Genomic DNA, 22621 nt, shown 5'->3' with positions numbered 1-22621 from the left:
TATTGCTTCAGCTAGGACTTCCAGCACTAGGGTGAACACAAGTGGCAATAGTGGTCGCCCTTGTCTTGTTCCTAAACTTAGGGGGGACGCTTTCAGCCTTTCAAGCATTGAGTGTAATGTTAGCTGTGGGTTTTCATAGATAGCCTTCATCATTTTGGGGAAATTCTTTTCCAGTCCTAATTTGTGATGTTCTTGTATCTCAAGTAGGAGATCTGTGGGATCTACAGAGCTCTCTCCTTTTCAAGGCTGATGCCTTTATTGTGACACCTGTAATTTATATTTTTTGATCAGCCTGCCATGGGTTTATCAATTTTATTAGTCTTTTCAAGTAACCAGCTTTTGGCTCTGAATTTCTGTCTCTCATATCACTATCATTCCTTTCTTTTTCTAGGGGAATTTAGGTCTAGATTTCCACCCACCCCACCTCCCTCCCTTGAATTATTAGTTCATTAATGTCTCACTTTTATCTTTTGTAATATATGAACTTAAATTTTTAAATTTATCTACAAGCAAAACTTAAGCTGTATCCTGCAATACTGATATGTGGTAATATCTCATTATCGTGCATTTGAAAGTATTTTAGAAATTCCAGTGGAATTATTTTCTTGCATTCACTGATCTTTTAAATTTTCAGAGTTGTCGGCATTTTCTACCTATATTTTTACTGGTTTCTGCATTGCATTCAGATTATGTACCCTGATTGGCCTTTGATATATTCTTTTGAAACTTGTATATGATCTAAGACTCAGCATGTGATGGGGTTTTACATGTGTTTTATGCATGCCTAGAAGAATGCCTCCTGCAGTCCTGTGGGGAAGCTAGTGTTCGCTTATTCTACCTTTTTGTAGCCTTTTACCCTCACTTCTTCTGTAATCTTGTGTTCTAGTTATGTTTCTGGGAGGTTGTAAATAGTTTACTTTTTTTTTTTAATTTGAGTGTGATGATCTTTGTCTTTTATTTGGATCTTTTAGATATTTGCATTTAAGGCAATTTCTGAAATATTTTTATTTAAATTGATCAACTTCTCAGTGATCTGTTTTCTGTTCTCCTTTCTGTATTCTATCTTTCTTTTGACTGGTAAGTTCTTCATTATTTAGCAGCTCCCTCACCATCACACACTTACTGGCTTAGAAGTCATACATACACATTTTTGGTATTAGTAGTTAGTCGAGATATTATAGTATCCATTTTTGACATATCAAAATCTAATATTATATATTTTTACCCTCCTCCTAAGCAATGTAAGAATTTTAAATCCTCTTCATTTACCCTCATTCTGATTATCATGTTTGTTTATTATGTTTAAAAACTTTACACAGACACATTTTTAACAATACAAATGATTGTGATTTTATGTAATCGGTATTTGTTTAAAGTTTTTTTTCACATCCTTAATATTGTAGTTTTTCTCTGTTCCTTTCTGTATCTTTCACATCTCACCTCTCATCATTTTTCTCCTGCCTAAAGAACAACCCTTAATAATTTCTTTAATGTGTCTCTGTGGTTAAGAATTTTGATTTTGCGTGTCTTCATTTCTGAAAAATATTTTTGCTGGGGCTTCTTTTCAGCACTTGAAAAGTCCTACTGTGCCATTATAATTCGGTTTATATCATTTTTGCTGCAGTCAGCTGGACGTGTGCTTATTGTTCCATTAGCTCTTCAGTCTCTGTGTTTCCCCTTAGTCTGCTTTTGAGCTATTCTTTTGTTTTTATCTTATACAAATTTTACACGTGCATAAATTTTTTTTATATTTATCTTTCTTGGGGTTATTAGAGCTTTTAATTAATTACTTTCCCAGCTTTTTCTGAGCTGTAATTGACACATGACATTGTGTAAGTTTAAAGTGATGTGATGCTTAAAAAGTGGTGTGATTATTTGTTACACATATAATTGCAAAATGATTATCACAATATTGTTAATATTCTTTATTTCTTGGTTGTAAAGGTTCTGTCCCACACCTGTTAGCACGGTTTGACCACCATTCAGTAGGATGGTCTGCAGTACCCTGCGGCCGTTCTGGAAAACAGTTGAAGCGTTGTCACAATAGTCAGCCAGTGATGCTGCCGGACAGCTGGTGGTGGATGGTGAAGAGCCTAAATGTGTCATCATCCATGAACCAGGCTTCTTGTCTCATTGATGGCAGCGGGCCCTGCTGGCAGTCCTCCAGCTCACAAGGAAAGGTGCATGCCCCAGGCCCTTCTACACACACTCTGATTGGGGTGACTTTACCTTTTAAAGCTTCAACATGAACATTGAAAGTAAACTAAGTTATACTCTGATGGTACCTGTCAGTTCTCATTTCATATTTTAGTTTGTAATTATTTTAAAGTTACAGAGCAATATGCCATCCAGTTTTTATTGTCAGAAATTTTAAACAATACAGGTAAGGAATTTTATCTAATTGACCAAGAGATAGAGGGTGTAATAGGGTGTTTTGTTTTATATTGTTTTACTCCCCCATGTGAAATGTACAAGTTCAGATTCAGCTTCTGGTTAGAAGTTTTTCTAATATATCCTGACAAATGTGTGATGATCTTTGGAAGGCTGCCGGAAGTGCACATAATCCAGACATGCAGGGTAGACTTGGGGAAAGGGGCTTTTTCTTCACCATGACTCTCGTGTTTTCTATAACCCACTCTTTGATGGATGTAAAGGGACTGCCCTAGATCAGAAGTCTATGAACACATCATTTCTGGGGCTTAGAGGGAAACTTCCTTCTAATGAGCAAGTAATGAAATAGAATACTCTTGCTTCTGCCAGCTTAAATGCAGAGTCTAAGTCTCAAGCCAAATGATGTATTTAAAAAATCTTATTTAGATTTAAGCTACTATCTTATTAGTGAAAATATAGCTGAATTTTACTGAGAATGCTTTTTTTTTTAAAGCTTTGGATTCGTTTGGATACTTTCCCTGATGTTCTTGTTCATAGATTAAAAATGACAGTAGATCCTGCTGACAGTAGCTACATGCCTTCTCTAGTGTTTGTGTAAGGTAATTGAATTCATTTACTCAAAAATTGTCTTCTAGCCCATAATAAAAACTCCTTAGTCTGATTCCTTTTTCCTCCCTTTTTTTCTAGGTGAAAATTCCCAAAACAACCTAATTGAATAAAAGACAGTCAACATTAACCCCATCGACACCACATTGCCCCTCCTGAATGACTGCACAGAGGTAGGTAGCGTTCCTGTCTAATGTCAGATGGTTTGCAAGTGACAGTGGAGATGACTTTCTTTTTTTATTTTTTAATTGAGGTATAGTCAGTTTACAATGTTGTGTCAATTTCTGGTGCCCAGCACAATGCTTCAGTCATACATGAGTTACATATATTCATTTTCATATTCTTTTTCACCATAAGCTACTACAAGATAGATATGACTTTCTTTGATCATTTCTGTTCTAACAATGAGTCTGTTTCCCCCTGTAATTAAATAATTGTATTTATTTTAAACTTTGAGAGGTACACAGTTTGAATTTACTGCCTATCAGTTCAGCTTGAAAAGGAAACAAAACAAATTTCTTCCTCACTAGCTTTAGCAAGAAGCAGGGGTAAAAGTTCATGGCAAAAGTTGTTGCCTGGTCAGAAAATTTGATCATTTCTAGCAGTTAGATGATATAAAAAGTAATTGTTTTAGCTATCATAACAGTACTGTGGGCATACTTTTTAAAATGCCCATATTTCAGTGATATATACTGAAATTTTGAGACAACATGTTGCCTGGAATTTTCTTAGGACAATTCATATGTGAGCACTGTGGGTCATACATTGACAGCTGTTGAACTAATTGATGGGGTTATGGGACCCTTTGTACTATTTTCCCTAATTTGTCCATAACAGGTATTTTTATTATGTTTTGAAAGTATGAAGGCTCTGTGGCTACCTGACATCTAATCTTTCTTAATACATCTTCATTTAAGGAAATTTTGAGACAGAAATGTTTGTGGTCATTCAGTAAGGCTGTCACACCATTTCATGTTAGTAACAGAGTCACCACGAGTCCCATGCCTTGGAAGGACATCCCTGGTGAATCAGTGACTTCTTTTGAAGGCAGACCCCACTCACGTGGCTGCGTCAGCCTTGCCTAGGATTTCTAGCACTTAAGAAAAGGGGCTCTAACTTTCTGCACACCCTGTGTCTCACACATCCTGCTCTCCAGCTGAGGGATCTAGTGTTTGTTGCTCTGAAAAGCCTGCAGCTCACTCCGTTTGTGTCTAGTATCACAGGTATATTGAAATTGTGATAAAGCAGTGCAGGAGCTCAGGAATTGATTGTAAAATCCATGGCCTCACCCTGCTGGGATGGATCCATGCAGAGGAGGAGGGTCTGGCTGCCGTTCCTTTCTTAGCTTCAGATAATGAAGAGGAAGAAGATGAAAAAGGCAGCAGTGGGAGGTGACAGCTGTTGCTGTTGGTGGTGCTCATGCCAGAGCTCTTCCTTTCAAAAGCCAGCGTCTAATTAGTGTGTATCTCATAATGATAACAGATTTGTGCCCACAGGACTATTCAGTAAATATTAGTTGAGTGTTCAAAAATTATAATTTAACTTAATTTAGGAAAATAGTTAATGTAGGAAAATACGGTATTTAGAAAAATACCATTTAAAAGGGAAAATAAGGATGTTTAATTTTCTATCTGAAATTTCACGTTAATATTTTGATACACATCCTTGTACTTTCCTTTTTTATTTGTCCCTGGTTGTGTTTTCCTATGGAGGTGATATGGTATGTATTTTACAGCCTTTTGTGCTAAGTGTTTTATTATTAGTTTTTAAATAAAAAGTTCTTTATTGTAATAAAGTACACATAAAATTTACCTTATAACCATTTTTACGAGTGTAGTTCAGCGGCGTTAAGTATGTTTGCATCACTGTGCAATTTTGGGCAACATCCATCTTCAGAATGTCCGTATCATCCATCTTCTGTTGTATGATTTTACTGAGTGCTGGATTTCATCTTACGGTTATGTTCTCGTCTGCTTATTCAGGTCCTTAGTTTGTATGAGGCCTGTGGTGACAGCTGTTCCTGTATTTAATCACACACCATGTGTCTAGTGAGGGCTGACTGTAGGCTGAGCTCTGTTCTCTGTCCTGCAGATGCCATCATGACCATGCAGGATAAAACTAGATAAGCCCACACACATCAGAGTGGCCTCTTGGCTGTGGGAAGTTCATGGGGGAGACACACCTGGTGCTCTGAGGGGCCGCAGAGGCATGCTGAGCTGTCAGGAGAAGGAAGGCTCTCCTCCTCAGGGCAGAGTGGGCAGCAAAGGGTGTTGACAGGGGAGCGGCACATACCACGGGTGAAGACAGGGATCTGCCAGGCCTGCACATATTGGCTTCTTATTCCCAGACCCTGCGGTTGGGCCCTTGCAGATGTGCACCAGAGGCAGGTCCCAGTGCCAGCGGAGCTCTGCTGGTCGCTGCCCTAAGCACTGAATGCTTTATAGGGTGTGACATCAGGAACCTGTCTCTTTGACACAAAGGCACTTAACCCTGCGCTGCTGTGAAGCACATACTCTTATCTGTGAATGGGTGGCCACTGTGGCCATTCCAGCTCATTCCAGAGATCTTGGGTTTGGATCCTGTCTTGTTTTATTTTGGAAGCTTTGCAAAGAAGTTGAAGGGAAACTAATATTTATAACACTGCCTTATCTAGAATATACATTATATCATACATTATCATTCAAACCGATAGTGTCTACATGCATTAATTTAATTAATGAGACCTCCAGTTCACTTCAATAAATCATAGGGATTTTTAAGAGAAAGGATTACAGATTCACATTTTCTTATTCAGTAGCAACTAAGATCAACTGGGCAAATAAAATTAATACATATGTGTATGGAAAATAACCAGAAAAATTTGAGTTTACTCATAGAAGGAATTTTTATGCAGTTGAGTAGATTCACAGAAGAAATTCTGGATATTTGAGTGTAATTTTCCTTTCCCTGCCAGGTATCAGTAATCAGCTAATAACCACTGAGTGGCCCGGGCAGCCTCCCACAGGGCAGGCCCCCAGCCCGGGGGGGTGCCCACATGGATCCCCACAGGCCCGCCTTCCCACGGCTCATGCTTACCTGGTACCAGTCGTCACACGTCTGGACACTGGTGGTGTCCCCTGCATAGTTTTGACGAACACTATTAAAAAATATTTCAAGTTGGCCTCCTGTGCCTGATACCAATGAGAGGGTTTTCCTATATTTTTATCCCCAAGCCATGAGATTTTTGTCCCTTGAATATTCATTAGGATACAACATGTCAAAGAAGAAAATCTTACCTCACCTCTGGAGCCTTCAGTTGTCTGTCCTAGCTGTACAAAAACAGAACAAAAGCAGACAAAAAGCCAAAACCTAAAACACACAGGAAGCAGCAGTTTCTTACCACCTCAGCCAAGAACACCTAACACTGTGCCAGGTACTGGATCGTCTCATCCGATTCAAGAACCGGAGTGTTTTGTTGACCAGATAAACAGCCCGTCGAGGGCAGGTCAGGAGATAGGACGACTGGGGTGGTAGGAACCTTGGGGTGTGGGCAGGTCTTGGTGGTGCTCATGCCAGAGCATGAGCGGGTGGGGTGGTGGTGGGGACTCCCACCCAGCTGGCCGGCAGAGTGGGCAGAGGGTGTAAAAGAAGGCAGTTACATTTGGCCTTGGAGCCTGTGTCTGTCAGAGCACCTCAGAGCTCATTATGTTATTTTATTTTTTTCAAATTAAAAAAAATTGTTGGTTACTTTTTCATATTCTTTGATTTTTTTTGAAATCTTTAAAATTTATTTATTTTTGTTTTTTGTTGGGGAGGTAATTAGGTTTGTGTATTTTTAATGGAGGTACTGGGGGTTGAACCCAGGACCTCTGCATGCTAGGCACGTACGCTACCTCTGAATAATACCCTTCCCCCAATTTTATTATTTCTTTTGAGGAAAAATATGACCAGATGACTGGACTTAGGGACATGGCCACAAAGCCAGCTCCAGTGGTGACTCTTGTGGCCACTTAACCAGTGTTCTTTCTGGCTACATCTGTAGTAGCTGTGTGTTGAGGTGATGGGCGGGAATTGCTCTGAGTCAGTAAAAGCTGTCATGTTCAACTTGGTGTACAGGAGGAAAGAACTGTGGTCTTACAAGAAGAGCACCACCAAATGAAAAAGCTAAAATTAAATTGTAGTTTTGAAAGGTTGCAAGCTGGTATCTAGAAATTTTGACCCTCTGGAACACTAACTCCTGTGTATATCTCAGGATATTAAATTTTGATTTTTTTCCCTGGATTAAAACAAAACTTTAAGAGTTTCTGATAGTAACCAGCAAACTGTGTGTGCTTGAGGTTGCTTTCCTTTTTATTAAAAAAAATTTTTTTTCCATTCTAAGTGACCTCTATCTCCAAGGTACCCACCCAGCGCCCCCGCCCTCACCTCACCCCGCTGCTCTGGCCCACATGGGCCCAGCCACTGCCAGGCCTCCTGAGGTTTCTGTGATGCTTTTACTTTCTACATGTAGTTCTTAAAAATTGACTTTTCTAAAGTACTTCTTGGCATGAACCACAGATATTCTCAAGTTTAGTATCTGAGAAGCCTCTGTCCTCAGAAAATAGGGCACTTCAGATATGGTTGCATTATTGCTGTTTTGTAAACTAAAGCATATACTTTTGAAAAGATCTGAGAAGCAAAGGGGTGAAAATTGTAGAGGATAATTGTATATATCTTGCCTTCAATACAGTAAACATTTTTGCTTCCCGTGAATAAAATAATGTAGTCATAGTACAGGATGAGCGAGATGTGATTTGAAGAACAGATAAAACAAATGATGCATCGGAACTGGAGTTGAATTCAGTGTGTCTGCTAACTGAAGAGCCAGAGAACAGATTCCTCCCAGGGTTCGTGCCTGGAAACAGTTTCTTCTCAGATGAGCGTCTCTGCTGCTTCGTGTTCTGGGCGGCTTGGCCCATTGTCAGATCCCTTAGTTACCTGAGTCATTGAGAAGCTGAAAATGAAAGTTAGAGCTCATTCATTTTAAGTCTCATGTTCTAGTGCAACAAAAATTACCTTATGCAATTCAGCAGCCGTGAATTACATTTGATTTTGAGGTTCCTGCACCGCATTTGGAGAGGCATGGGGGCCAGAAACTCTGGGAGCCTCAGTCGGGATGGTGCTGGCTGTCGAGGGGGTCCTGAGGGCACGTGGCCCTTGTGGGGATTTGCATGTGAAGGTGGGTTGGCGCATCGGGGCTGCGATGAACTTCCTTTCTCCCATGGTGGTGGTGACTGATAGTTTCTGACGCATGGGAATCATAAAGTTTTCTTAGATGGGGGATTTAATAAATTTACACTAAATCACACCCATCTCCAATGGGAAATTTAAACGTATAACTTCTTAGAAAAGACAGAATCAACAGGAATGAGCAGGGCATGACCTAAAATAAAATGTAGTTCACCAAATGTTTGTTTATATCCTTACATGATGTGTATTTTATTTTTCACCTTTTGTTATGAGATGTTCAGGTGTACCCAGGTAGGAAGAATAGGGACCCGAGTCCTCTGGTTCCTCTACCAGCTTCAGCAGTTACCAGTAGATGGTGTCACTTCTGTCTTTATTTTCTACACCCCCTGACTCCTATTTATTTTAAAGTAAATCTTATTGTATCATTTCATGCTTAAAATACTTTACTTTGTATCTCTAAGAGAAAAGAACTTTTTTGGTTAATATAACCATGTAAATTAGCAGTAATTCTTTGTACCATTTGATAAGATTACTTATAATTTTCAAAGTGTATAAAATTATTTTTTTCTCTTTTGCTTTTTAAAAAATCCCATTTTAAATTTCCTTCATTCTCTGAGAAATTATCTGCTTTGAATGTAGTACAGGTGGCTGGTGGTTTGAAAAGTTTATTTGCAGATATGACTCCTTTAATGTTAAACAGTTTTTGAAATATGCTTAGCACTGAATACATAGTTCTGCTGTGAAACATGAATGCTCTGCTCACGCTTGTCCCTGGCAGTGACCGTGGAAGGGAAGGTGTATGCCTGTGGGGAAGCCACCAGTGGCCGGCTGGGGCTGGGCCTCTCCAGCGGGACTGTGTCCAACCCTCAGCAGATCAGAGCCCTCAGCAGTTACGTGGTCAAGAAGGTGGCCATTCACTCAGGTACGGGGCCAGGGTTGGCACTTGTGTGCAGACAAGCCTGTTGCTCATGCTCTGTAATTAACTCGAGACCTTAAATAATTTTCCCTAAAGTGGCACTGGATTCTTCAAGTTTTACTTAACTATTAGGAATAAAAATGGAATAATGTACAGCTCCAGGTGGTGTAGAGTTGAATTTTTGTTGCTTCACAAGGCTTTTGGGGACCAGTGGTTGTTGGAATCCCAGGCATGTGAGGGATACCCCTCCGAGGAGGGGGTTTCAGTCTTGGAGCTGTGGCGGGGTTTATAGCATCTTTGAAATCATCACCTTCAGTGCCTAAGTGTGGGTTATTTTTCTGGGGAAAGAGCCTGTAACTTTCACGAGATTCCCAGTGTCTGTGGATCCTGGTGATTAGAAAGAACCATTTACAAAAGTCATACCCCTTCAGTTCAGGAAACTTACTATTATTTCCAACCATGATATGAGGCCTCTGAGGAATGAACTGAATTAGATACAACTGACTCAGTTCATCTCTGTACTGAATAGGGTTAGATTTCACCCCTTATAACAGAAAAATCCAAACAGTAACAACTTGAGCAAGACAGCGTTTAACTTTTGTCCACTGTAAAAGCCTGGAGGTGGGGTCTGGAGCCAGTGCAGCAGCTCGAGTGCCCCTGGGGAGCGCTGGCCTGCTGTCCGCCCTCACTGAAAGACGTCCCTGCAGCTGCAGGTGAGCACAAAAGACAAATGTTTCCTCAGGCCCGTTCGGCCTGTCTGAGAGCTTTTCTGGAGGCCTTACTCACTTCTGTTGTGTCTCTGTCACTGTGCTCTCTGGGCAGGGGAGCCCGGGAAGCATGAGCTTTAGCAGAGCACATGGTCCTCGATCACATGGGCTCTAGCGGTGGTGGGATGAGTGTTGGAGGCCGGGAGCCTAGGAGCTCACAGACACCGCTCACAGAGGAAACCGTCCTCAGTCCTGAGCGGGGTGGACAGCCTGGGAGGACGGTCCATGCTGGGGGAGGAGCGTGAGCGGGTTGTTTGGGGAGAGTGAGCATAGTGCCTTAATTGCAGTTGATGGTAATTTTGCTTAAATAATCCCACTGTGGAGGTGCGTTTCTCCAAAGCCTGATTGCCTCTGCATTTGACAGTTTGCCTGATCCCAAAGGTACTTATTTTTACTTTTTCATCTGAATTTTGATCTTTTCTGTATTTGACATAGCAGCAACCCCATTAATAAATAGCATTATTTTGCCACTTCTTGGCAAGTAAAATTCTTTCTGGGGTTTCCACTTTGTAGTTTAATAATCATTCACTTATTTTATGTACTTGTTTCCCTGAAATGCTGACCCTATTTACTCATTTATTCAGCACAGATTCATTGAGTCCATACTGGCTGCCAGGCACAGTGGGTAGTTACACCGTTAACCTCTGGGCAGCCAGCTTGGGCAGCCCCTGTGTGTGTGAATGCTGCAGGTGGGCGGCATGCTACGGCTTTAACTGTCGATGGGAAAGTGTTTTCTTGGGGTGAAGGTGATGATGGCAAACTCAGAAACTTCAGCAGAATTTAAGAATATTTTCTTCATTATGTGTTAATAAGAAACTGTTACTGATAATAAGAGTGAAGGCCCTTTGAAAGTTGTTTTGTGGAAAATTGAATAGGAGTGGTTATTTATGAAGATAGAACTGAAAAATATATTTTTAAAAAATCTCCATGAATGTGACTTGGCCTCACATGTTCTGTTTTAAGTTTTGATAGTTCAGCTGATCTATAGCTGTTGTTTTGACTAAATGTGGGTCCATGTAGATGTCTGTTTACTTCTTCTTTCCAAAAGGCTGAATTGATTATAGGGAATATTACTTGATCTTGCTCTAGGAACTGTGACAAGCCCCGGCTGACAGAGACCCTGAAAACCAAGCAGATCTGGGACATTGCCTGTGGGAGCTCACATAGCACATCCCTGACATCCAGCGGCGAACTGTACACCTGGGCCTCGGAGAGCATGGCCGCTTGGGACACGGGGACAATACAACACAGCTGAAGCCCCAGATGGTGATTATACACATTCCTGTTGCTTTCAGAAAGCTTCCCATCTGCTGATTTCCAGAGGAGATAAGCTCCGACTCTCAGACAGGTCATGACACCCTGTGCAGTATGGCTCTCAGTCTGTGGGGAGAAACCCCCCTGCTGTCTCTGTGCCTGTGCTTGAGTCTGTTTTTGTGTTTGTAACTGAGTAGGTGAACGTCCTTGGCCACAGAGTGATCCAGCTGGTGCGTGGAAGCAGAGATGCCCAGACCCTGGCTGTGGCCGATGAAGGTGGGTCCTGTCCTGACCCCGCTTTGCCCTGTTCTCCCTGTGCACCTGTCTCTCTGTCCAGATTTCCTCTTCTCACAAGGACATGAGCCATACTGGATTAGGGCTCACCCTAATGACCTTAACTCATTATGTCACAATGACCCTATTTTCAAATAAGGGCAGTTCCAAATAAAGTCACATTCTGTGGTGCTTGAGGTAAGACTTTAACATGAATTTTGAGTGGACTCAGTTGACCCTTCACCTGTCCCCTCCCCCAGTGATGTTTCCTGAACATACCATGTTGATGCTTCTTACTTGTGTTCTTCCCATGTCTTGGAATGCCCCCTTTTCCTTTCCTTTGCTTGTATTGTCTTCATTAAAAACCACCTACTAATCAGAGTTAATGTCTATTTACCTTTTATTGTAAATATTTATGTGGCTGTTTCTTACACATTCTTGTAATATTTTTGAAGACATGGAGAAGACTCATTTTTGGAATCATTCCCCAGTTCTTTCTTCCCTCCCCAAAACCACCTGTAGTGCTTTATAACTAGTGGTTACTTGAATTGAATACATTAATGAGTGTGTCTGAGCAAACAAGTTGTAGGTATGAGACATTTTACAAATGATTTATAACTTAAGGAAGGATTGGAGTCTGGAGTCATGGAAGTGATGGTAGTAAGCCTGGTGTGCATTAGTTTATATTAAACAAGTACTTACTGAGCCTACCAGATACAGAACCCTTTACTATGTATTAGGAAGAGATAAACCTATGAAAATTACAGAATCTGCCTCTGTTCTCATGGGACTTACTGTCTATGAACAGTTAAGAGGTAAAAGAACAGAGAAGTTGGGCATGAAGGAATTTTTTAAGGAACCCTAGGCAGAACTTAGAGAATGATGTCATGCAAGGTGGAGGGTGAAGGAGCATTAGAGAAGCGTGGTGTTAAGCCTGGATGAGTGGGAGAGTGTTGCTGGTGGAGACGGCAGGTCAGGAAAGGCATCCTTTGAGGTGTGGAGGGGGTAAGTTAGTTTGCTTCTGGATAAATAAGTAGAACCTTGAAATAGAAAATGCCAAAATGAATAGTGAATTGGATAGATGTTGGTCTCACTCTACCACAAAAGGAGAGAGCTTGAGCAGCCCCTTCAAGGGGGGCTGATGGTGGTCAACAACAGGGTTTTTCTGGGCAGGTGCTGTTCTGAAAATGTTTGAAGGAAGAGTGAAAGGGCTGGAGAACTGGGAGGTGATAATATGATGATCATTTCTCTCTTACTAATGAGGAAGCTAGGGCACAGAAAGTTAAGAAAGGTGCCCAGGGATGCAGCTGATAAGTGGCGGAGGTGGAATTCAAACCTGGACATTGTGGTTCAAAGGTCTGTGCTTTTAGCACTACTCTATACTGTCTCTAATAATTTTTCCTTAAATGCACTCAATTATTTAACACTCCTAAGGAAACTATAATAATATTATACAGTTATAAGAACATCAGCCTCACTTGTCTTGAAGGTAGGAGTAAAAATAAATACAGTGGAACCAAAGCAATTCTGTTAAATTATTACAACTTGCAGAATGCCTACCTGAGAATAATGGAACTTTTTATGATCACTTAGTAACTAGGGGATATTCTGCTAGATGTCAGGTAGTTTAAGAAAATGGTGAGATAAGCAACTCACATTTATTAAGCATTTATCGTGCTGAGCATTTCCTCTCGGTATTAGGTGTATACTAGGGACAAAGCCCTTGGTTTCATGGAGCTTGGATTCTAATGGCTGGAGATACACAGTAAACATCTAAGCAAACAGGTGATGTGGGAGGCGGGTGCAGTCTTCTCTAGAAAAGCCAGGGATGGCCTCTCCAAGGGAGTGCTTTACTTCAGTTTCACTTGACTTGTTTCAGATGAACACGTGTGTCTGTGGAATAGTCTAGTTGATAATGCCAACCACAGTCTTGCATAAGATCTTGCAAACCTATTCTTATATCCAAAACAACTTACCATTTCTCCCCAGTTGGAGGAGAGGAGTGATGGGTGTCCATGTGAAAGCCCATGAAGCTCTGTGCAGAAGACTGGTCAGGGGGCCGGGGAGAGGGGGGGCTTAGCCCTCTGCTCTTGTCGTTTGTTTAGGGGAAGGGCCTCCTTGCTTTTAAAACAGCGAGTAGATTTTACTACCAGAACTGTCTTCAGCATTAAGAAAAGCACGTAGTATCACGCAGGAGAGTCGTTGCTAGTGCCCAGACGTACCATCCGTGTTTCTTGATAGTTAATGTGGATGAACGCTTTATAACTGAAAGTTTGAGAAAGTTTTTCTGAACACCAGGCTTCTCAGTTCACTCATTTTGCATAAAATTGATTTTACTGCACTTAATTTAACTACCTCCTAAGTATTATATGTATCTGAAAACATAGACATATTAACTTTTTTTCTAAGACACGTTGAACTAAATGCATTACTATTAAGTACTCACTGCAGCAGGTACCACTCAGGAAACAAACCTGGCAAGTGGCATTTTTCAAAAATTCAAAATGAAAATAGCCTTCAGGTCCATGGGGGGCTTTAAAAAATATTAATTGGCATTATTTTCCTATTTAATAAAGTAGTTAATAGGAAAGATGCTACTGTTTTCCAGCTATTAAAGTATTAGTATCCTGACATTTGAGAATTCATAGCATGAAGGCAACTTTCACACCCTTTATCTTTGAATATGTGTGGTGTTTTAGAGTTTGTGAAATGTGCTCACATGTGTTTGCTCACGTGAACACCTCGTAGGTGTTGGAACGATTTATCATCCCTACTTTACTGGAAGGGCATCTTAGCCTTGAGAAAGGCCAGGGTCATCACACTGTGAGTTAGTTGAGCTGAGGCTAGACTTGGCATAGTGTCCCCATTGTCTGCCATGAGCCCCGGGCTTGGGGACACCACCCCCAGGAAGCCCTGGCTGGTGCTCTCCCTTCTTGCTGATGGAGCACCACATCCAGGACTGGTGGAAGGAGCTCTCCTGTGGTGCCCCCCTTGGAAACTCTGCTGCCTGCAATTCTTGATAAAAGTCACTGCTCCTCTGGTTGCTGTTGGTCCTGTGACTGTCCCTCATTGTTAGCGCTCATCATCCTCATCAGTTACAGTGATGCCTTGGCAAGGGAGGAGGGGGCGCTTGCCATTTGACTATAGAAACCTAGGTTTGTGTTTAATAATCTCTCTATTCCTGGTAGGAGAAAATTGGTTCTTTTGTATCCCCCTCCTTCCTGTTAATCTGTGTTTGGGTCTCAGGAGGTGAGTTAGTTGAGCCAGGCAGTGATGGTTTTTGAGTGCCATCTTGTGCCCACTCACCGAAGATTTGTCAGTGAATGAAGCAGCATCCTTAAGGGCTTTGTATTATAGTTGGAGTAAAAGAGATAATAACACAAACACAGGTACTATAAAAATAAACATATAAACATACAATATTTTATATGATGTGGATAGGTAATATATAGGTATATAAGCGTGTGTGTGTATATATATAATTTCAGTGCCTCACACTAACTTTGCTGCCTCTGAAGCCTCAAGACCCAAATCCAGCCTGTTGCTTCTTTTTAATAAATATACAGTCACACTCATTGGCTTATGTATTGTCTGTGGCAGCTTTTATGCTGTAAGGACAGAGTTGATTAATTACAACAGTGTATCCTCGATAAAGCCTAAAATATTCGCACTCTGGCTTTAAGAAAAAGTTGACTGACTTCTTGCTCAAGATCTTGCCAGCCATTGTACTTGAAGGTAGCGGTTCAGCCTCAGAGCTAGAAAATAAAGCTCGATTTCAGAAGCCACCAGAGATGACAGATGGTTGGAACTTTGGTGCAGAGAGGATAGTTTCCATCCACTAGGTGTGGGTCACCATGAACTCAGAGGTGGACGTGACTAAGGAAGTTTTGCTTCGAGGTGGGGAGCCTGTTCTGCTTTCAGAAGAGCATTTGTTGTTGGTTTTTTATAGTAGTGTGAATTGTTCGTGGTGATTTTTCAAATGTGATCTAATAAAATTGTGTACAGATTAGATAATGAGAGTTGCTCCTATTTCCTTAGAGTCCCACTCTTCAGAAATACTCATTAAGAGCTGTTAAGACATGGATTTTTCCCTCTGTCTAAATATTTCCTTCTATCCAAGAGTTTTAAAAAGATGTTTTCTGATTATTTTCTTTCACGTTGTGACCTGTTAGTTGACTTGGTTCCTCAAAATGCAGAGAATTAGGGGTTGTACAGTTGAGTGTTCATTACATATAATACTAACATAAAATATTTTGGAAAGAATTTTAGTGTAAGTCTTCCCATCAGTTATGAGTTACCATTGTAGATTTTTAAAATTATGCTTTCATGGCAAATATTAAAGCACTTTTGTGCTATATCATCATTTTAAATCTTACAAACTTTCATCAAAATTCTTCTAGTGGAGGCACCCCGTAATCTGGTCACCTGGTAAATCTTTGAAAAATATTGATGTCTGGTCCCCATTTCAGGCCTAAATGAATCCATATCTTTAGAGGCTGGGATGTCATCTGTAAGAAAGAGCCCTCCAAGTGAGCTATTGAGCAGGTGGCACCTTGTATGATACAACTTTCTTTCCATAATGAAAATTTATAGGCAGATAGGAAGGTTTAACATGCTTCTAGTATATAGTTCATGATTTATCCTGGAAAAAAATTTATATACTGAGTTCCTTTGAATCCAGATGTTGAACAAAGGAAGGAAATACATATAAAAAAGGGATTATGTCACTTGATTTAAAGAGTCACGTTAATTTACTCCCTCCCACCGTCTACTTTTGTACTTAATCACCAAGAAAAAGTCCTTTCAAAATCAAAAACACATTTCTTAACTTTTGGATGGTAGCTTTGTTTGCATTACTTTACTAATGGCAAGTGACGTACATCTGATCATTGTTTTCAGTGAAGAATTTACTAACTTCCCTAGGCAGGTGTTACTTTCTGTTTTCATTGTGCTAAGCTAACTGGTGTAACAGACATGTGACATTTCATTGATTTAAATTAGAAATTTATTTCTTGTTTATGTAATAGCCCAGTGACTGGCAATAACTGTTTTGCTCCATACAGTCACTCAGGGACCAAACTGGATATTTTTCCTATCTTACATATGATGTCCAAAGGTGGCCCTGGGTTTTGGCATTCAGTCATTGGATTGGGGGATAGCATGGAGGTTTGTGGGTCAGGCCTGGTAGTACATACGTCACTTCTGTTGATGTCCCACTGGCCAGAGCTGAGTCACAGGGCCATGCTAGCTGCAGGGGAAGCTGGGAAATGACTAGTTGCCTCAATCAGGGAAAAAAATGCCTTTGGTTGTCGGTTAGCAGTCTTGTCCATGTGGCATGTGCAGCCACTGTAAACACCAGCAGGGTCTTGATTTATTCTGTGTAACATCTTCTCTCATTGTTCCTTTTCTCATCCCCCTTTTTTGAGTGATTGTCCCTTGTTGTTCATTTATGTGCGACAGTCAGGGTTCTTGGATGCAGACAACAAACTCATCGTTGGCTAATTTAGGCAGAAAATGAATCAGTTAGCCCACAGAATTGATTGGAAAGCTGGAGACTATGCTAGGGAAATAAGTAGGAGGCAACGTGGCAGGCAGCAGCAGAGGACACAGCCCGGTCAGGCCACAGGCCCGGTCTCGCCGCTTCTGGCTCTTTGCAGTCAGCTGCTGTGTGAGCTTCGCCTTCCCTTCCCTGCGGGGAGCACACTCACACTGCCCGTGTGCCTTGCAGGAGCTGCGCCTCCAGTTCTCAGGCTGCGCAGGAACGTTTGACCGTTCAAACTTGGGTTGCTAGCAGGGAGTGAGGATGAGAGAAGTTCTGTTACTGTTTGGCTTTTATAGTAGGAGACACGGCTTTTTCTGTCTTCTGTGATTGCCACAAACCATGATGGGTGTCCAGATACTGAGTGACCAAAAAGTGACAAACACCTACTTCAGGACCTTTTCATCAGAAGAAAATGTGCCATGTTGGGTGTAAGATAGGAGACTGTCCCAGTCTTGATTTTGCCACTGACCTTTTGGGACAAAACATAAAACTTCTCTGGGTCGCAGGTGTCCCCTCTTTAAATTGAGATGGGGAACTTGATGTCTGACAATGCTTGTTCATCTGCACACTCATTGAATAAAATATTTATTGAATGCCTTTATGTGCTGGCATGAAAGAGAAGAGTGAGAGAGGCATGCTAGCTGTCTCACCCTTCAGAGCAGAGAAGTCCTTCTCGCACAGTTGTGGGGGTCCCAGCAGCTCCTGAGGAGCCCCTCATCTGGATGGCAGGGTTGTGGGCAGGGGGTTCACGGGTCTCTCTGCTTCGCTCACCCACTTATTTATTGTCTATTTTAAGCCTTTGCATTGTTGTATTCATGAGAATATATAAACAAGTACAACCAGTCCTTCCCTCAAGGGTTCTAGTTGTGAGGATGTGCTGATTACTTCAACACAGCACATGTTTGCTCTGTTAACAGCAGAATAGTAGGAAAGAAACGGAGCAGGGGAGCAGCTCACTGCAAGATTCTGGGAATGTTTCTTAGAGAAAATGACATTAGATCTGGGTTTTAAAGTTTGAATCCAAGATTTCTAGGAGCAGAAAAGAGGAGAAGAGGGACCGCATTCTAGATGGGGGAGCACTTCTGCCTGGGCACTGTCAGTGCAGCTCAGAGGGAGGCCTTGTATGGGGGGCACAGGATGGAGAGACCTGGTGGGCAGTGAGACGAGATGACATGTAAACCTGGAAGCTCTGGATCCCTTAAAGTGATGCTGACCTTGAACCTTTGATAGGGAAGCAGACTGGCAGCAGTGGGGAGAGGGCACAGAGACTGGGTAAGCCTCGGGTGCTGCAGAATCGCCCCTTCATCACTTTCACTTTCTTCTGAATTAGAGCCTGACAGAGTAAAGAAATTCACAGTTGGATTTGTGAGACATTCCTGAGGCCAGTCTCAGAATGTAGTTTGTGTGTACAGGGAGGTGGGGATGACAGAGAGTTTCTGGCTCGAGTGGATGGATGGGGGATGCAGTTCATAGAACTGGGTGCACACGGTGGTCCTCTCTGTGCTCCCGCCTGGGCAGGCAGAGCGCTGGGCTTTCTGACCCACTCAGGTTAGCCTGGGGGTGTGTGAATGTAACAACAGCATGTGCTCCGGATGGCCGGATGGCCGCTGCCAGTCTGTCTCAGCTCGTGCTTGACAGGAGACCTTGCTGCACTCTCTGTTGTGAGAGACAGGAGGTGAGGTGGAAGACAGCTCCCCTCCACTCTCAATTTCTCTTTTCCTTGTTTTATTTTCTTCAGAACACTGGTCATTTTCTGACATTACCGAATTCACTTACTTATTTTGTGAGGGATTGTGTCCTCTCCCAACCAGCAATAAAATACAAACTCCAGGAGGCCAGAGACTTTGCCCTTCATCTTCTCTTGTGTCTTTAATGCTAAGAACTTTTTCTAGAACAGCACTGTCCAGTAGATTATAACACAAGCCACCTACGTAATTTAAGCTTTTAGGAGTCATAGTTTGAAAAATAGAAAAAAAAACATTAATTTTGGTATCTTATTTTACCCACTATATCTAAAATACATTATTTTAAAATTAAAAGTTTATTGATATATTCTACATTCTGTTTTTTGTACTAAGTCCTTGAAATCTTGCATGTGCTTTGCATTTGCAGCTTATCTCTGTCCCAGATAGTTGCATTTCAAGCACTGAGTGGCCACCTGTGACTAGTGGCTACCGTACCGGACAGCTAAGGTGTAGAGCGTAGTGGGGGTGTGGTAAATGTTTGTTGAATGAATGAATTAGAGGATAGATTGGTTGTTAAGGGGGAGTGTAGAATCCAGGAATGTCCCATGTGCCAGGTACCAATTTAAACATTTAGTCTTTGATTTTCATAATAGTCTTGAGGTTTAAGTACTAGCTTAACCCATTCTGCAGATGGGAAGGGAGGCACAGATTTATTTACCCAGTCACTCAGTCACTGGGTAGTACGTGGTGAGATTGAATCCAGACACCCCAGAGTGTTTATCACTGTGACTGAAAACACAGCCAGAGCGATGTCACTCCTGGCATACCTTCCCTGGTGCCCTCATAGCTTTTTTTTTTTTTTTACAAAACCCAGATTTCTTACCCTGGTGGAGGGACTCTGGTCCAGCCTACCTGTGTATCCTTACCTGCTCCTCTGTCTGTACTCCATTCTCCAGCCAAGCCTGAAGTGACATTTGAACTGCAGTTGGGAGGGGAAGTGGGAGTTGCTCAGGCAAAGCAGCAGAGCCAGGACTTCCGAGGTGGAGGGTGTCCCTGGTATGCCGGGAGCCTGGGGTCGGGTCTCAGGGGGAGGCCGCAGGGACAGGGCTGCTGGACTGTGGCTCACTTCCTAGTCTAGTCTTTTCTCACAGGTCAGTTTTGTGAGCTCATCACAGAATTCATGGTGACTAGAGAACTGGCTTTTCTTTTTTTTTTTAAAGGTTCTTTTGTAAAATTTGATGTGAAGTTAACTCATTTTTCCTAGACTCCCTTTTAAATTCCCATCTCTTCTGGCCACAGCCACCCATTCGTCTGCATTCACCTGCATTCAAGTAGGTTGCATGTGGGAGGGGACATCTCTCGCAGGGGGCTGGTTCCCAGCCCGATTTCTTTTCAGACTTGCTGGTTCAGCTTCTCTTCACTCTTGTGAGGACCCGTCAGTCCTGTCTCGCAGGGGTGCTCCCCGAGTCTCTACTCCCTCTGTCTCTGAGGAGGGTGGACCCTGGAGGGTCTGGTTTGCCTTACCACCACTGACCAGCCCCAAGCCCATGAACGTGGGACCACCAGCTGCCAGGCCCAATGAGGCTGCTGGACTCTTTCCTTTCTATGTAAAATGTAACAGATGCTGTAATAATGCCACCTGATTTGTGGGACTTGCGTGGATCTGAGGCATACTGGCACAAAGTTTGGCATGGAGAGTGTGATGGATGTTCCTACTATTTTTTACTTTTATCACTTTTTCTTTAATTGTGAAGCACTGCTAGCAGAGCGTTCTGGTAAAGGGTCATAGAAAGCTGCTCTATCCATACTGTTGTTATTCAGGGTATTCTGTCTGGTTTGGAAAAATGTGCTTGTTTGAGAAGTAAATGATGAAATCTTATTGTTACTTATCTATGGACTTACTTTTTGACTTCTAGTGAATTTGAAAGTTTTTCCATATACTTACTGTTGGTTTATGAGAATTTCATCTTTTGCCTGACTTTTTGGAGGGCGGGGGTGGGAGGCAGTGACAGATCTTAGTGTTTTTAATGGTATCACTAGGGAACTTTATGTATTCAGCATATTGTATAACATTAAATACGGTAACATTTTCTATACTATTTTCATTTGGTGTGGAACTCTGCCACAGATTTTAAACACTTGCACAGCACATATGGAGGAAAGAAAACTAATGATGAGCTCTGAAATGATGTCTTTATTTGCTACATAAGTATACTTTTAACGAGGGTTACTTTTTTTATATTATTACATTTTATAACCTCTGTCTAACAGTTAACAATTTGCTCGGTGCTTAACTTTTAAAGTGTCTCTGGTCAGATGAATATCTTGCCTTTCGAGCATTTTGTAATGGAAAATCCCCATAAGTATGCAGTGTTGTAATTGGAATCACAAAGCCAAATTGTTGCCTTATTGGATAATTTTAAGTATTCTGCTGCAATTCAATATAGGTACCCAACCAAGTACTTGACTAGATTTAAAAATATCTTGTATGTTTCACAGCTGTCTAGCTAGAACTAAAAAAAAAGTGAGGAGAGGAGTATGTGCAGGGTTCTCCTCTTTTCTGCCTGGGGCAGGAGAGGGGAAGTTGTAAAAAGTGGCTGTGTCCCTCAGCTGCTGTTGGTCTGCCGGCTTTGAGAGAAGGCAGAGGCAGAGATGAGGGAAGGTTTGAGGCAGCTTTCTTTCTGAAGACACTGAATGTGCCTGAAACTTAGTAGCACCTTTGGACACTTCTTAAAGTGACACGGTTGTGGCCTAGCTGAAGGGGATGGCAGCCTGTGGTAGGTGAGCTTTCCGCCCGTGTTGTACTCCTGGCTGCCTCTTTCTGTTTCCTGGTTCTTCTTCCCTGCAGGGGAAGGCAGCTATACAGGAAGTGTCCGGCTCTTCAGTAGCTTCATAATACTTTAGCTTCTAGATGTGTTGCAGTACATCATGTCTCTTCTGTTTGTACTTTCAGGTTTCTGGATGGCAACATCAGTGTGTGTGAGCCCTGGCAAAATGACGGTCAAGAGAGATGAAGAAAACTCCTGGAGCGGGGTGGGGGAGGGAGCATCTTTGGGTAATTCAGGTTTTATATGTATGTACATTTTCATACACTGTGTGTGTGTGTGTGTGTGTGTGTGTGTGTATAAAACTTTGAAAGTTTTTTTTTTACTATGTTTTTGTGTAGATTCTTTAAAAAAGGAAATAAGTTAGAATCTAACCACCATTTATTAAAATGTGTCTTTTCAGCTCTAAACAGAGACTTTTGAGCACAGCCTTGCCTTTCCTCTGGCAGTGATCTGTGTAACGTTTCAAATCCATGGCATTTTATGAGGGAAGGACTACTTTGCATTTATGTGACAGGGCAAGATGGTGATGAATCTTACTTCATGTATAAGGAAACTGCCTTGTTTGTCACCATGCTGCGTTTATGCTGGGGTTACGGCAAGTGACAGGACGTCTTAAACCCTAGGTCAGTGTGTTTCTGTGTAGCAAGTTGAACTTTCCAAATCATGTATTTCTCATTTTACCTGTTTTGTAAATGAATATACTAAATTGACATGGTACAGAGGAATCTGAGATACAGAAAGACCACGGGGCTTCACAAAGTTGAGTATAAGCAGCTTGAGACCCACAGCTCTCCCATCCAGAGGGGTCCAGGGCTCTCCCTTCACTGCCCACGGATGACTCTGACCTGAGAGGTGAACACAAACCCCATCTTCTGACTGAAAATAGGAAGTGAAATTCACCGAGTGCACAAGTTAGTTAGGCTGAATTGAACTGTTCCATGTCCGTCAGCTACTGCTGGCCCTGTCTCAGGTGACTGTCTTGTAAACCATAAGTGAGGCTGCATCATCTGACCAGCACTAATACGAGGGACAGCTGTCTGAGAGCCTTGAGCTCTGTGGTCATTTCTTTCATTGAGAGACACGCTGGAGTCTCGGGGTCTGGCTTACCATCTAGTCTGAATGGTAATGGTTTCCTAGCTTGTTTGAAAGAA

At 41.9% G+C, this 22621-nt stretch overlaps 1 pseudogene; it reads left to right on the top strand.

Moving 5' to 3' along the window:
* Positions 1–8131: 8131 nt before the first annotated feature.
* On the top strand, positions 8132–21656 carry LOC135322987 (E3 ubiquitin-protein ligase HERC2-like; annotated as a pseudogene).
* Positions 21657–22621: the final 965 nt, after the last annotated feature.

The sequence above is a fragment of the Camelus dromedarius genome, chromosome 15, assembly GCF_036321535.1.
Source record: "Camelus dromedarius isolate mCamDro1 chromosome 15, mCamDro1.pat, whole genome shotgun sequence".
NCBI classification, from domain to species: domain Eukaryota; kingdom Metazoa; phylum Chordata; class Mammalia; order Artiodactyla; family Camelidae; genus Camelus; species Camelus dromedarius.
The sequence above is the reverse complement of the archived record's forward strand: the minus strand, read 5'-3'. Positions and strand labels throughout refer to the sequence as shown.